The sequence below is a fragment of the Molothrus aeneus genome, chromosome 2, assembly GCF_037042795.1.
Source record: "Molothrus aeneus isolate 106 chromosome 2, BPBGC_Maene_1.0, whole genome shotgun sequence".
Taxonomy (NCBI): domain Eukaryota; kingdom Metazoa; phylum Chordata; class Aves; order Passeriformes; family Icteridae; genus Molothrus; species Molothrus aeneus.
Window position 1 is genome coordinate 64,103,826 of NC_089647.1, and position 16,515 is coordinate 64,120,340.

Sequence of the window (16,515 nt, forward strand, 5' to 3'; positions counted from 1 at the left end):
ACAACTAAGTCCCTATTTTCTGGAAGTGTTGACAAATGCAAGAGAGTAAAAAGGAACATGGAAAATTATTTTATTTATGTGACTGTTTAGATGATCTTAGACAATATATTAACTTTTATAGAAGGCTGAGTAGACTTCAACTTTTTTCCTTTTTGGGATCAGGCTGGGTGAATATTGGATGACAAAGATTTTCCCCATCCATTGTGTGTCCAAGTTTAAAAAGTAATCTAAAGTGCACTGAGCTGCATTTATTCTCTGGGAATATACCTGCCTGCATCTGATTAAAATATACTGAGTGTATTCATAAAAAAATATCAAGACTGCATCAGCTTAAACTGATATGGTGATGGTATTAATGGCCACTTGAGGACATTGATTAATCTTTCATTTTTACAGCACTTTCCCTTATCCCCAGTCCCAACACAGGCATCCCTGTCCCTTCTTAAGGACAATGAAAAAGAAGCTGGGTTACTTGTTTCAGCTCCATAGTTATCTCTATATTTTTCATAAACAGAAATATATACAATTAAATGAAAACCTACACACTGTCTAGATCCAGTAGTTTGTTTGGTACAAGAAACCCTACTATAGATAATTAACACAAAATTTTAAGGACAGAAAGAAACATACAAAAAATCATATGGAAAATGCTGTTATAAGTAAATGAACAAAGAATTAACTATACATAAATTGTAATAAATTAATTTACAACCGTTTGCTTCAAATGTTCTTTTAATATATTCAAAATAGTTTGGAAATATAGTCTTCTGAGGGAATGATAAGAATTAATGAATGGAATAACTCTCAAAGGGAGCTGGTGTTCAGGTCTGACATTCTCCTAGAAAGCTGAGATTAACTTCTGACAAAAAAGAAATGGACAGATGCATGGATAATGGTATAGGGCAACATTGACAGAATACTGCAGATAGACATATGTGAGACCATCTAAAACTTCAAATGAGACCCATGTTTATTTATGGTTTAGTTTATATGTACTGAAAACATTAGGAAGGTTCACATAGGTCTAGAAAAAGAAGGAAATTAAAATTGATCGCTGCCTGCAAAGTGAGTTAGAGGAGAATGTTATCATATCTGTGTTATTCAACATTGCTAACCCTGAGGAGGAGAAGGTGTATAGCAAGGAGGTGTCTGCTTCTCTGTGTGCATTTAGAGACAGTGATAAATGAACAGTGTATTCTGTGTTTCTATTCAGATGGAAGAATCATCTTAGATCATTGTTTATTCTGTGGACACACCTGGAGAATAGGTCAAAGCAGTCATCCACTAGTTCTCCTACTAGAAGAACTGAGTGTCATTTCAACTTCCATAAATAGCTTTGATCTGTGGCTCAAACCTCTTGTGAAATGAATAAAGGCTTTGTATTTTAAATGTCACTAAAAAATGTCAGCCCCCCAACCCAATCTTCTTTCTTTCCAGTCCAGCACACAGTATAAATTCAAACAAGATCTATTCAAAGATACTCAGCCTCAAAACGGGCTCTCATCTTTCCAGTTGTCCAGCTAATACACCGAGTCTGGACATCATCCTTAAATTTGCTGCTCAAGATAGCAGCACAGTCCCAGATGTGCATGGGGCATGGTAAAATCCCCTTTTAAGGAATTTCTGTGTAAATAAAGGTTTTTCATTTGGGGCTTTGATATTCCATTTTCATGCGATCAGTCTCTGAAACGAAAATGAAAAACACATTCAGGGCTTCTGTAAATTTTATTCATCTGCTTATTATCTCTACAGCCTGTCCAATCAATTAGGATTTACCAGATACAGACACTTCTGGGAAAAATTATATTCCTGCTCTAATGAGGAAAATCTTCTGAGAGGATTTATTTCTTTATCACTTGTGGGAGAAGAGGAATGGCGAGGGAAATGAGCTGCTGCAGATAGTATATAAGAAATAAGACACTATGCAGAGGTAGTACCTAGCTCTGGTTGGTGGTCCTGATTGGTAAGGTACATACTTCTGGATTGATACACTCCAGCTTATTTCTTTATAGCTCGGTAGGATTCACAGCCTCAAGCTGAGAGCTGTAGCAGAATGGTCTTAGCAGTCAGTGCAAGATGCTGACAAAAAATGTTGAATTTAGGCCTCCGTGAACTGGTAGTCCTCTCCAAGTGGGACCTGTGATAGTTCAGGCTCTGATTTTCCATCATTTTATTTTTTCCTCCTGTTAATTTGTCATAGATGGGTGTTTTCTCCCTTTGTTAGTTTTTCCTTCATAATCCACCCAAAATATTTACAGCAGCTTTTCATGAAAATATAAAAAAAAAAACCAGCAATGAAAATTAGGTTGGATATTCCCTACTGAATGAACTGTGAGCATTGACACTCCTCCAAACATTAATAGTGACTGCTTAAAAATATTTTGAAAAACCAAGTAAAATAATACTGTAGTCAGAAAGAGAAGTCCACCTTTCTGCTCCTTGGAGAGAAAATCTGTACAATGTTAGGTGAGTGCAACCAAATACTAATTAAACCAAAAAGGAAAAAAAAATACTGTAGTAAGCCTGAGTCAGCAGAGACTACATAAATGAGTCTAACAGGGAGTTCTCTAACATGATTTATCAGAAGAAACTTATGGAACTCCTAAAGTTTTTCATCCTGAAAGTCCAATATAAAATAAAAATCCTTCTCTGAAAACTTCTGCAAAAAAGCACAAGTACTTTTCAAACACTTCCCATGAGCCACTAAAGGAGGAAAGAAGCAACTCAGCAGGAGTTGTTACAAATAGTCATGATATTCTAACCCTTCTAAACCTGCGGGATTTATAAAAATACATCTTTCTCTCAGGTAGATATATTTCCCAACATCTAACTAGAAACCCACAGCTTGGTCCCAGGAAGAGTCATCCTGCAACCAATGACCCATCCCAGAGTGTCATTATGACTTGTCTTAAATGCCATTAAGAGTAAGGTCAGTTCTCACAATCCAAGACCAAACATACTGCCCTGCTTATGTGAAGTACTTCTTATTCTGTACAATATTCCTTCATAGAAAAGGAAATACATGGCTGAAAAAATTACCCTTGCTTTATAATGAAATCACAAATCATAAAATATTGTAAACCTAGTTGTCACAGTAAACTTTTTTTCAAAACAACCAAATCGTGTAGATCAATAGGTCTTAAGATAAACCTAAAAGAATTATTACAATTAGGAAACTGTGGACTAAAAGCAGTAATTCTTCCAGAATATGAGAATCTTGGACTCTGGAAAGATGCTGTTTGAATATCATACTGTGTTTTTCCAGTGACTTCCTGCACACTTCTTATGATTCACACATTATTTCACCCGTTTCACTGTTTCTTACCATTAATTTCTTGCTAATTTTATGCACTATAGATATTTAAAGCCTTTTTACATATAAATGATTTTTTAAAATTTTGATGCAAGCTGAAATCACTTACCTCTCATTTTTTACTTTTATCTACATATTTGTTTCATATTTGCGGTTCAAAGCTTATGGAATACCTCATCAAGTTTGTATAAGCATTTCAAGTTTTGTTTCTGCCTTAAATATACTAATTTACATTACTTTCATTCTTACTGACTGATCAGAGTTTTCTGTCATGTCTTACCAGTGTTTTAGAGAATTTGGTTCTGCTGCCTTATTTATATTAGCTCCTTTATAAATGTTTTTATGTATAGCTTAGTTTTCTCTTTTCCTGTCCTTTTTTATTTGTATGATTGAAGAACTTTCACTGCTTGTTTTAATTTTATTTCCAAGTTTCAACTTAACTAGGCTTTTTTCCATTCTTGTTTTATTTTGCTCTTTTTGACCCCTGAGACAGAGCTCTCCTTGCTGATCAATACATCTTTTTATTCCTTTTAAGTTCTTTATTCACTCTTCATATCCTATGTGAGGTGTTTCTTCCTCCAGAGAAGTCTGTACCTCTTTCCTGCTAAGACATTTTTTTACTCTTGCTTGCAATACAAACTTCAGATAGTGTTTGCACCTTTGACTTAAGTCCATACTGCCACTAGGTCCAAATCCTTGAATTATCCAGTTCAGTAAACCCTAATAACTAATTTCTTAGTTTCTTGAAGTTTGCTTTTCTAAAACCCCAGAATTCAGCCATATATTCATTTTTGTTTGTGTTGCAATTTAAAGTGAACTGAATCAGCACATTATTACTCATTATAAGCTAATTTTTTACAACCAGCCCCTGTACTTCTTCCTTCTGCTTGCTTAAAGTAACTCTAAAGTAGCACCAGCACCTTTGTTACTTCATAAATGATATTTTACGTGAATTTGTCAAATGAATGTATTCAAAAATGTTTAAGACCTCCTGATACCTAGGAGGGTATTTTTTTCATATGGATTTCAGAAAATTTAAGTCCTATGCATCTATGTGCTTCCTTTCCTTTCCTTTCCTTTCCTTTCCTTTCCTTTCCTTTCCTTTCCTTTCCTTTCCTTTCCTTTCCTTTCCTTTCCTTTCCTTTCCTTTCCTTTCCCCCTTCCCCTTTCCTCTATTTCCCTTTCCCTTCCCTCTATTTCCCTTTCCCCTTTCCCTAACTTTCCAGAACTTCCCTTCCCTCTTTCCCTCTTTTTCTTTCTTTTTCTCTTTCTTTCTCTCTTTTTCTCTCTTTCCTTCTTCCTTGTCTTCTTACGGAGATCACTACTGCAATCCAATCCTGGATGTTGAGGACTAGAGGAAGGTCCCGTTAGTATGATTCCTAAACATACCTCTCCAGAGTGACTTCTGCATTGAGGAATTCTGTTTCATAACTGTTGAGGGAAAAAAAAAAAAGATTAGTCAATAAATGTGTTAGGGTTTTTTTTGGTTTCTAACATTTTTCTCGTTTTCTTTCTGTCCTGAAATTGAAATCTTTATTATTTTAATTTATTGTCCAACCTACTTGAATTATTAGTTAGGCATTTTAGTTGTTTGGGTTTGGTTTTAACATAGTCCTCAATCAGAATTTTAGTTTTGTTTTTGCTCTTAAATCCTTATGTTTTTATTTTCCTCCATTCATATGTATCTCTTTGTCGTGTTTCCATGTATATCAGAATTTGTAGGACTTTACTGACTACTTCCTAGGTTAAAATTCCATGTCTGTTCAAGTTAGCATGAATCCTAAAATATTGCTAGGCTATGTAAGCAAAATCTATTATTTGAGAAGAGTAACCTCTCCATGTCTGAGTTTTAAAATCCCTGAAATGCTCCTGTTAGTACCAGTCCCTGTGGTACATGTCAGTCCTCACAGATTTTACTGCGTTTCCCCCATTTCTTGAAGAAATAGTGTAATTTCCTGAAATTCCATTTCCCATCAAGTCTTCTTTTTATATCCCATGCATAATCAGTCTCAGTTCACATCAGTGAGAACTTGATGGTACCATTTATTCTTACAGTATGAAGGATAATATATATCTTCTTCCTTGCTACAAAAAGCAGCAATCTGGGTCTTGCATTCTTTTTCAAAGGCAGGTCCAGATTGTGTGATTCTTTGCAAATTAGGGAGTCCAAAAGAATACAAAGGGAAGAATGAATGTTACTGTTAACATTTTAGTGATTTAATATTTCAGAGAAGTAATTTCAGAAACACCATTTTGATATTATATTTAAATTGACTGATGAGGCCATGTCTGTCATTTTTGGTTTCAGGTTACAAATATATTTCATAAAAGCATAATACCATCTAAAATTACTAAACCAAAAATAGTCTCAGATTTTGAAGTACTGCAGCCCATGTAGACATGTCTATATTATCCTGAAGAAATTAACAAAATGATAAAATGTTATGTTGTATAAATTTTTTACAAAGCCATATCTGTGCTTCTCGCTCAGAACTGAGAGAGCTCTATAAATCTAATGGAACACAGAGTTCGGAATTAAACATTGTCATTAGTTCGCCGTTTTACATAAAGTTGAGTAATGCACAAAACCTTCACAGTACTCCTAAAATCAATAATTTAGAGCTAAGTTGGAATTTAAAATGTTCATGTTCCCTTGATATAAACACTCCTGTGGAATCAAATTTAGTTAAAATGTATAAGTCATCAAGATATGCAAATGTAATCTGTGTATGTAAATGCAAAAGCAATGATCAGGATGATACAGATCTGCAGCATGGCTGCTTTTGCTTGAAACCTGTTTTAAAGTCCTATTAACTGTAACTACAGGAAACTTAACTTTATCAAGTTTATTAAAAAGTCCACGATATTATCCAAACATGCTCTCCACATTTGAATGTTTAGCTAGTTCCTGCTAGCTAATATTCTAATCATTAATGGGAATGCACACAGCAAGTGGAAAGAAAAACAAACTTTCTGCCTGCAAAAGTTGTTTGTTTATTTAAAACAATTTTCTCAGAGGAGAGTCATGTCTCAGGAAAGTAATTCCACAGTTTTCATACCTTTTTGATCAGATGTGATAGATACTTATTTGCTGATATTATGCCCAGATTTTGATTCTCTGAAAGAGTTACTGAGAATTCTGAGAATCTTATAAAACATTTTAATCAATTAGACAAAAAAATTCAGTGCACAGGATATTTTATGAGGTAAATTCTAAAAAGGTCCTGGATTATGTTAGATCCAACATAAATCAAACATTTAGCAATCTATACAGGTATTAAATAAGCCTTTAAAATCAGTACCTTTTTTTCCATTGATTAAAAAAAAGACAAAACCAAAACAAAAATGCCAAACCAAACAAGGTTTTGCCTCATTTTATGGTTGGATTCACAACTGCCTATGCTCTACTGCCATACCCATTTAGAGTTCTTTTTTCTCATGGAAGCTTTAGTAGTCTTTTTAAAATATAGATTGCCTCCAATACTTTGTCCAGAAAAATCACATAAGTTAGCATATCCACATTTACCATGTGTAGACCTAGAGAAAGGAGACTTTGAATCTGCCTTCCCTCTCAAACTGATATTTAAATGTTTATACAGAAGAAAAAAATCCAATAAGAGAAAGTGAGGCATAACTGAGTTAGAAGTAGAACCCCACCTGAATGCATCTAATGAGCAACCTCGAAAAACTTACAGCATGGTCTATATTCAAACACAGAAATACATAACACATTATTCTGCTTTGCAGCAGTAACAATGAGATCTTAAAGGCTGAATCCACCAAAGATTTTAGATGCTGTACTGTCTACTGATTTTTAGAACAGTCTGCTTAACCCATATCCACTTCATGAATCTTGATCAGGTAGATAAAATCAAATGAAGCTGCTGAGACCTGCTATAGGGAAAAAATTTCTGAATGTATTCAGAAGCAGAACTAAGATATTTGGGAAATATTTATGTTTAGAGTTTCTAAGGATTTATACTTTGAATTTTGGGGTTTTTTTTTGTTTTTTTTTTTTTTTTTTTTTTTTTTTATTTCCGTAACAGAATGACTATATTTCTTTGTGGATTTGAACCTGATAAACTTTTCCAAGGTCAGACAGAACATTTGTGGTACAGCTGTCAAAAAGCTAGGAATCTCTTGGGTCCAAGATCAATGCATTACCCACAATATTGCCTTCTCTCACAAGAAATCAGACTCAGATATTGTGCCTTGCAAGGTGATTTAATTGCTACTATTGCTTACATAAACATTAGAGTGTGGGGAGCATTCTTATAAATTGTGTGCAACATCTGCAATTAATTTTGATTTGTTCATTTACAGGTCACCACATTGTGCAAATTTTGCTGATACTAAATTACTTCCCTATCTTTCTGCTAAAAGAAAAAAGACCAGTCAAAACCCAGACTTCACTATATATGCTTGAAGGATCATAGAAACTTTACAAAGTCATTAGTGTCTACCTGACTCTACCTTCTAAATATTCGTGTATATCAACAAACACCTTTCTTTCTGATTATGTCTTGGAATATTACCTATTTCACTGGGTTGAGTGAAATAAATCTATATACTTCTGATTTTATATCATTAAGACTGGGGTTAATCATATAAGTGAAAATTAAATAATGAACTGTAGAAAAACCTAACAATAAAGTTTTCAATTTTAAATTTGCTGCAGCTTTATTAAAAATATAGGCTCTTTTACTGATAAAGATCTGGAAAACTGAAGCATTTCAGTTGGATTCAGTATTTCCTTTTCATTCCACTTCTTTTCTTTAAATCCCTCCTACTCCCAATATGTTCAGAAATTGTTTTACCAGGGCCTGCTTGATGTCAACTTTATTCATTTTACAACAGCCTTGCAATATGAATGTCCATGTTGTTCTGACTATTTTTATTGAAAAAATCCCCATACTTCTTAAAAAACTCATGGCTAGTAAACAGCAAATCAGGACTTTATCACGCATAGAAAATAATTGATAGTGAAGCATTCTGATTAGGGAGGTTTTTTTTAAGATAGAGCTTTCAGGAAATACATTGTTTTTTCTTTATGTGATCTGCCAATGATGTAAGCTATGTAAATGCACATGAATGGAATAATGAATCTGTCACTTTAACATGATAAAATAGGGGGTTTTGATCTTCAAATTATCAAACTTGATATGCCTATCATACCTTTACTGATTTAATAAATTAGAAATTCAGGAACTGGGTGTTTCTATTAGTTTGAAACCAGTCTTTTACGTTTTTATATGTTTGGCCTCACGTCCAGATCTTAAAGAGTGTGAAGCTTATTCAGAGGCTTCCTTTCCCTACCAGAATTCTTTTGCCCAGAACTAAGATTTTCACTTGGAAATGGAAGAAAGTTTTTCATTTGTTAGTTAGTTCTATGCATAGATCTTTATGGACTGGGGAAATCTCTTCATTGTCTCCAAAAAAACTCTAAATGAATCCTACTACAGAGATTTTTGAAGTCACAGTCCTAACTGTGTTTATTAATAGAAATAGTGTGTCTTAATGAATTTTGTGCATGCTATGACACCCCATTATCTGGAAATTTGTCACTGAGAGTCTAACCCAAAGAGGTTTTAGATAACTGCTAAACCATATCAAAATGCAGGACAGAAGTTTTGACACGCACAATCTGCTATTTTTTCGTATATACTCAGTTTTGTGTCCTGACAGGTCATTTCTTTGTGGATTAGTTAGCAACCTTTTGAGAAGAACATTTTGACACAAATTAAGTATATGCTTTTACTTGAAACAAATAGAACTATTTTCTCATTCAATGGGAGATTCTGCACTAAGCCCAAATAGATAGGCAGTTTCTAGACATTTCTTGTTTTATGACATTAGATGCAGCTGACATCTTTTTACTGATCACTTAATGCAAATGGCATTCTACCACAACTACTAAACCTAGATAAAGGCTTCTAACTCTAGGATGCTTCGGAGATAAAATGAGGCTTTTAAAGCTGTAAGTAATTAGCTGAAATGTTTATAAAAGAAAGAAAAGTAAGTGTGTTGAACTTTTTTTAACTGGAGTATTTACATTTTCTAACTGACAAAGCCCTTTAATACTTTTTTTTTGGTGTGTGGGTGTACCAGCTGTTCTATATGTAAAGTAATACTAAGAGTTTTCTGTGGCTGTTAACCATTACAAAAATTCTTTCTCAAAAGGAACTATGCCTTATGGTATAAAGTCTGTCTGTCAGAAAGTTTGGCTTTTTAATACATAGTGCAGTTTTTCTCACTATCTAACTTCAAGTACCTCATTTGCATGCCTAAATTAGAAAACAATCTCCTCCGGCAAGTTCAGGTTTCTTAAGCTTACCCCTGACCACTTAAGCCAGACACTAGATAGGAATGATGCATTAACTGCAAATGGCTGTGAGAGGAACTAAGTGGGTAGATGGGAGTATCTCAGATTTATGTAAATCTTAATATACTACACACACGTATATATGTATATATGTATATATGTATATATGTATATATGTATATATGTATATATGTATATATGTATATATGTATATATGTATATATGCATATATGTATATATGCATATATGCATATATGCATATATGCATATATGTATATATGTATGCCATAATTGAAAGGTTTTTTGTTAATGCTTGTAAGTAATCAAAGCATCATAATAAAAAAAACCTGCAATTGTGCAATGCGACGTGACAAAAAAAAGAGTGGGCTTGAAAAAAATCTTATGTAGGCTTTACCGACTTAAAGAACACAGAGAAAAAAAATCTAGTAAGATCAGGAATTTGTGTAAGAGACCTTAAAGACTGAGTATGTATTGCCTGTATGTACTACCAGGGTTTTCAATCCTCTTTAAAGTGTGTGATCTCTATTTTCATTGTCCATTTTCAATATTAAAAATAAAATATTACTGACAAGAAACAAACAAATACTAATTGAACAAATTAGTTACAGTATTTTCCTATTCCTTTGTGGAGGAAAACTTTTCAATTAACTGTTTCCAGGTGTGTGTTTTAGCATTATTGTTTTGAGAATTTAACTGATAATAGCAACAAAAGTGTGTAGAACGAGTGGCTGTATAATTTGTTATAGCAGTCAAGCACTCCTAGGTGCTCAGTAGCACATCTCAATTGCAGTATTATGCCAAATGCTGCGTTCTTTTGACCTCCAGAATAATGTGTCTAGGTGTGCTATAAATATTTAATAGCCCCTTTAGTTTCCTATGTAATTATTTGACTCTTGAATGGATACACAGTAAATGGCTGATGAAAATATTGGGGAACAATAAAGACATAGTACAAATGATTTTAATTATAAAACAAATTTAGTTTATTCCAAGTGGATAAATTATAATGTCAGAGCTATTAGCAAGGAGTCTCAGACATTCACAATCCTGTATTATCTGCAAGAGTCCTGGATTCATCCAGAATACTTAGAAGGCTGATGTAAAGGGATGATTAAAAGTAATGTGCTTTTATTTAAGCTAAAAACCTCACTGACACAGCTACCAGTGAGATCTTTCTTTCCCCAGATTGCCCAAAGATGAGGCATAGCTAGATACACGGGTTTGGCTTCTTCTATATAAGGGTTTGGTTTATTCTCTGCTAAAGAGAAAAAGGAAAGAATGGTGTCTTGCAATTCCCTGAGCTCCTACCTGAAGGCTGGTTTCCACACTGATGAGCATTGTGGTTATATGGCTTATTCTTCCACTTGGCTCTTGACCTCCTCTCTCCAGTGAAGTTAAAATCAGGGATCTTGTTCCTCTGAAAAAAAAAAAAAAAAAGAGGACTGTGGCAACCAGAGATTGACCTGGAAACTGCTATCCTAGGAGGATGAAGGTTTTATTTAAGTATAATTTTCTGCATGTAGTCAGTGATAAAGTATGAACAACCTATGCGGGGTTTTTATGCTGAAACCACACTTTTCATGTAATCACTCCTAATTCATCTGCATGCTACTAACACAAGGATCTTTTCCTTGCTGTCTGCTAAATACAAAATTCTAATATTTGTCCAATTATTTGGGCTTTCCTTTTGGGTTAGATTTTATCTACTATAATGGTTAATACATATATTATGTGGAGAATAAAGCTGTTTGGTAAGAGTTATATAGATATATTTTCAAATCTGTTTCCCTTTCAACTCCACACATTCATCATCAATTTAACCATAAAAAAGATAAAGATAAAAAGTGGATTTTTTCCCATTTAATCAAACATAAATAACACTTGCAGTCAGCTGAATATATAATGAATTATTTTGAAAATACTTTATTTGAATATCAGTTAAGAATGCCAGGCTAAAAGAGAAAAGGCTAAAATATACCAGAGAACCTTATTAATGGAAAAACAGAATGTTAGAATAACAGAATATCCCTTTGGAAAGGACTTTAAAGTTAGTTCCAATCCCCCTGCCTTGGGCAGGGACATCTTCCTCTAGACCAGGTTTCTCTAAGGTCCATCTAAACGGGACTTAAACACCTCCAGGGACAGGGCATCCAATGTTTCTCTGAGAAACCTGTTCTGGTGCCTCACCACCCTCCGAGTAAAGAATTTCTCCCTCATATTTAATCTAAACCTACCCTCTTTCAGCTTACAGCCATTCTCACTTGCACTATCACTGCATGGCTTAGTAAAAAATCCGTCTCCAGTTCTCTTGTTGGCCCCTTTAGGTATGGGAAGGTGGGTATAAGGTCTCACTGGAGTCTTCTGCAGGGTGAATAACTTCAATTCTGTCACCCTATCTTCATGAGAGAGGTGCTCTAGCCCTCTGAACATCTTTATGGCCTCCTCTGGGTTCACTCTGACAAGTCCATGTTCTTCTTATATTGGGGGCCCTAGAGTTGGATGCAGTATTCCAGATGGAGTTTCACAAGAGAGGAATAGATTAATGGAATGCCCTCCTTCACCCTGCTGGTCACGCTGCTCTTGGTGCCGGCCTGGACACATTTGTCTTTCTGTCTGTAAATGCACATTGCCAGCTCATGCTGAGCTTTTCATCAACCAACACCCCCAAGCCCTGTAGAGATTCCCTCAGTGCATTTTCCCTCCAGCCTCTACTTGTGGTTGGGATTGTACTGACCCAGGTTCAGGATCATTGTATCCTAGAACCCTGGAACACTGTGAGTTAAAAGGAACCCACAAGGATCATCAAAGTCAAACTCCTGACCCTGCATGGAACAGCCCCAAGAATCACACCTTGTGCCTGAGAGCATTATCCAAGCCCTTCCTGAACTCTGTCAGGCTTAGTAACATGACCCCTTTCCTGGGGAACCTGTTCCAGTGCCCAACCACTAATATCTAATCTAAATCTCCCTAACATGTTCTAAACAACTTCATACTGCTCCTTCAGGTCCTGACATTTTAGTCACCAGAAAAAAGAGATGATCTTAAACTTGGCCTTATTGAACTTCATGAGGTTCACATAAGCTCCCCTCTCAACCTTGTGAAGATCCCTCTGCTGTACTATGTAGCTTCTTGCATTAGTTATTTGCAAAAAAATACCCAAAACCAAAAATCCAAAAAATCCCACCAATGCACAACAAAGACAAAAACCCCCCACCCCAAAACCTAAAACCATATAGAGCACAGGAAAATATTGTAGGAGAATAGAATATAAGTAAATAAAGGTAGTATAGAAAGTAATCTTACCCCCCTAAAGAGCTGCAACTGAGCCAATTATTAATGATTAGGAGCAGGCCTGATTTTAACAGGCTGCACCTGTAGCCAATCAGAAGAGTGTTATAGAAGAGTGGATTGGTTGCCTACTGTGAGGATGTGGAGGGGTCAGTGTCTAGAGGGGGTGGCTATGAGAAACATCAAGGAGGAATGAAAACTCTAGCAATATGGAATTCTTGTAATGTAATGATGGTAGAATCCTTGCACTATAATATGCAGCAAAATATGCTATTAAACTTTGCAAGAATTAGTTTATTTCTCTGGACTACTAGCTGTATTATTGGGATCCATACATTAAAATACTGACAATGAATTTAGATTGCTGAAGGTTGAAAGTGATTTAACCTCTTCTAGTATTTAGATTTTCTGAAACAATTTCTAGGCTTATATTGATGATATTATATGGCTCATGTTTATACTCTACTGATTTAAATTTATTAATTTATGCCTGATCATAAGGAAAAAAACTGAGTTGATCTAATATCTTTTCCCTAGTATTTTTTAGTTGTTTTTTTATCCCTACACTCTAGTTCTAGATATAAAGTATGAAAGCTGGTGTACTCTGTTACAATTACTTAAGTGAATACTAGAATATAAGTAATTATTAAGATATTATGAGTATTGGATATTAGGAAAAAGCTTTTCATGCAAAGAGTGATAAAGTTCTGGAATGGCCTGCCTGGGGAGGTGATGGAGTCACCATCTCTGGATGTGTTTAAAAAAAAGACTGGATGTGGCACTCTGTGCCATGGTTTAGTTGAGGTGTTAGGGCATGGGTAGGACTCGATGATCTTTAAGGTCTCTTCCAACCTAGTCATTCTGTGAGCCTGTGAATCACAGGAATCTGGGTAGTCTCTCTGAGTTGGTTTTTGTCTAGCTTTTCCTTTTACAATAAAAGCAAAAAGATAGCCAGAAATCCTTTCAGAGTTGAAACACTATGACTCAGCTGTCGTTACTCCTTCTGCAGTGCATCATTTCCGAAAAATCTCAGGGAAGAGGAGGCCATGCCCCCTGCCAGGGATTGGTATGAACAGAAGAGGTGGAATAGGTAATGTTAAAGTCAGTACAAACAGAATCTGATAACCTGAAAAGCCAGTTGCTATGCTGACAGCTACATTGCTCCTGATAAATAAAGGGGTCTTTAAAACCAACAACACCTCAAAGTCAAGTGGCACGAACTGGTTCATATTTACAGTGCCAAAGGGCTACCCCCTGCCTCTCATGAGAGCAGATTAATAATTGAGCAGAGTGCTCAAAGTGGGAAAGCATCCAGTGTCTGAGCTCACCTCCTGCCTTTCTACCAACGCAGAGTAGATAGTGTGTCTGAAGCCAGAGCCAAAACTGTAAGGAAAGACCAAAGTTCCATATCCTGCCTGGATATCTGTGCCAAGGATTTGGGAAAAAAAAAAAAAACAAACCCCAGAACTAATTGAAACAAGATGCAATCCAGACCACTCAGGAATTATTTGTTCTCCAGAAAGGGATACATTTTATCTGTGTTGGTCACACAGAAGCTTTATAAAGGTAATCAGTGTATAAATCTTGCTGCAGCACAACTCACTGACTGGAATATAGGATCTTCCTTGCTCAATGCACATATTCTGATGCCATACATTCAGGCATCAGAATAGGTGAAAATATATCTAAAATGCACAGAAACTCATTTACATTGGAAGATTTCTACTTAGAAAGGATGAGGGAAATTTACAGGAATGGAAGCTGGATACCACAGTTGCAATAGAAAAGTTAAATATTTCTGAAGACCTAGTATTGGCTTTTTAAAATGGGTGAATAAGTACCTGCACCATTTATCTCCAAAAGCTTCCCAATTTTCTGGATCTGATATATAATATGTCTAATTTCATTATTGGGAAGTCCATCAAAATTTTTGGTATTGCAATTTCCTATTGGAAGTTTGAGCTGTAAATTTCTAATTGAGGAGACTTATACTCTGAACAACCCTCTCCATCAGATTTAATCTGTTGAATAATGAAGTTATTTACCTCTCTAATGCACTTGGTGGTGAGGCTGTGCCAGCTATCTCCTTGTTTGTAGTGTCAGTTTGACTTAGTAGTTAATCTTCATCTCTCTGAACAAGAGGGTTTTGTTTCATATTGTATTAGCTGATAGCCATGATGATATTGCAGACGACTGGTAATGAGGTTCAGTGGTTGGACGTCATGAAGGTGCTATCTTTAGAGTGAGATCTTACACCACACTTTCATTTGCAAGTCTCTGATTATTTTTTTCAGACATATGTTAAAAATCCTGTAGCACTTTGGGATTTGGTCAGCTTTCCTTATCTAAATTAATACCATCACAGACTTAATTAACACCAATATAAATATTCACAGCTGTTTGTATGATAGATCTGAATGTAAAATGTTGTGTTTCCATAAGCTGTTACATTTCCACAAAAATTTATTGCTTTCTTAGGGGAATGCAACTAACATAAAAACAATCAAATGTAAAATGAAATTAAACAACAGATTTTTTTTCTTTAATTGCATTATTGTTGATATAACAGTGCTATCATCTGTGTTGGTGAGAAGCTTTTGCCAAATAGAGGAAAAAATTGATGCAATATTTTTTCTTACTGAACACCCATGAAGAGATATTGTTGCTGCCATTATTTAAAATATGGCTTGCAGGTTACAACTAGGGAAAAAAATGCAACTTTCTTCAAGTAACAAAATGCTTACTAGTTGTTTGGAAGATAACCTTTTTACAGAAAAGTCTTCTACTTATTTCCTGTACTTACTTGAAGTTTTCTTCCTTAAAAAAATAAAAAAAAAATCGAAATTTACCTATTTGAGGGAGAATAACTAAAAATAAACAAAACAACAAGGGCCAAGCAGGTATGATCACTTTCTGGATTATCTCTAGGACTTAAAAAAAAATACAATGTTAGATTAGATTTTGCCAATATCTCAAGCTTAAAACTTGTAAAATTTATGGTAATAGCAATATCAACTTCAAGTCTTTTTTCAATAAGAAAATGGGGAAAAGTAATATTTTGGGACAACTTGAGTACATGGACTTTAGTCTTTAAGGAAGGAATATGTACAGCTCTTGTAATATGGAAAGAAACTCTTCTAATTTAAAAGTTAAAGGTGCTTTTCATGTGCATTTGCTGGGAATCTTACCAAAGGGAAAGCAGAGTTAGAAGAATTTAACTAAACAAATCATAATAAAAAAGCAATATTGAGATGGAAAACCCAAACCATCAGAAGGTAAACCTACATGCCAAATCAAAATTTTATCTTTTTTGAGCAAGCTAATAAAACTGTTATAATCATTCTTTTAAACTATTTTTGTCTCAGACACTTCATACAGTGAATGGATAGTAGTTTTCAAATGGACAAACATCCAATATTTTTTTCTCTTCACTATTAAATGTTGTAGTCATGTATTTACAACAAAATATTCAAATTTTCTTTCAAAGATAGATTTGTTATATTTAGGTATCATTATCATGGGCTTTCCTATAATACTTATGCCTCTGGAATTTGAATGGTTCAAGAATTAA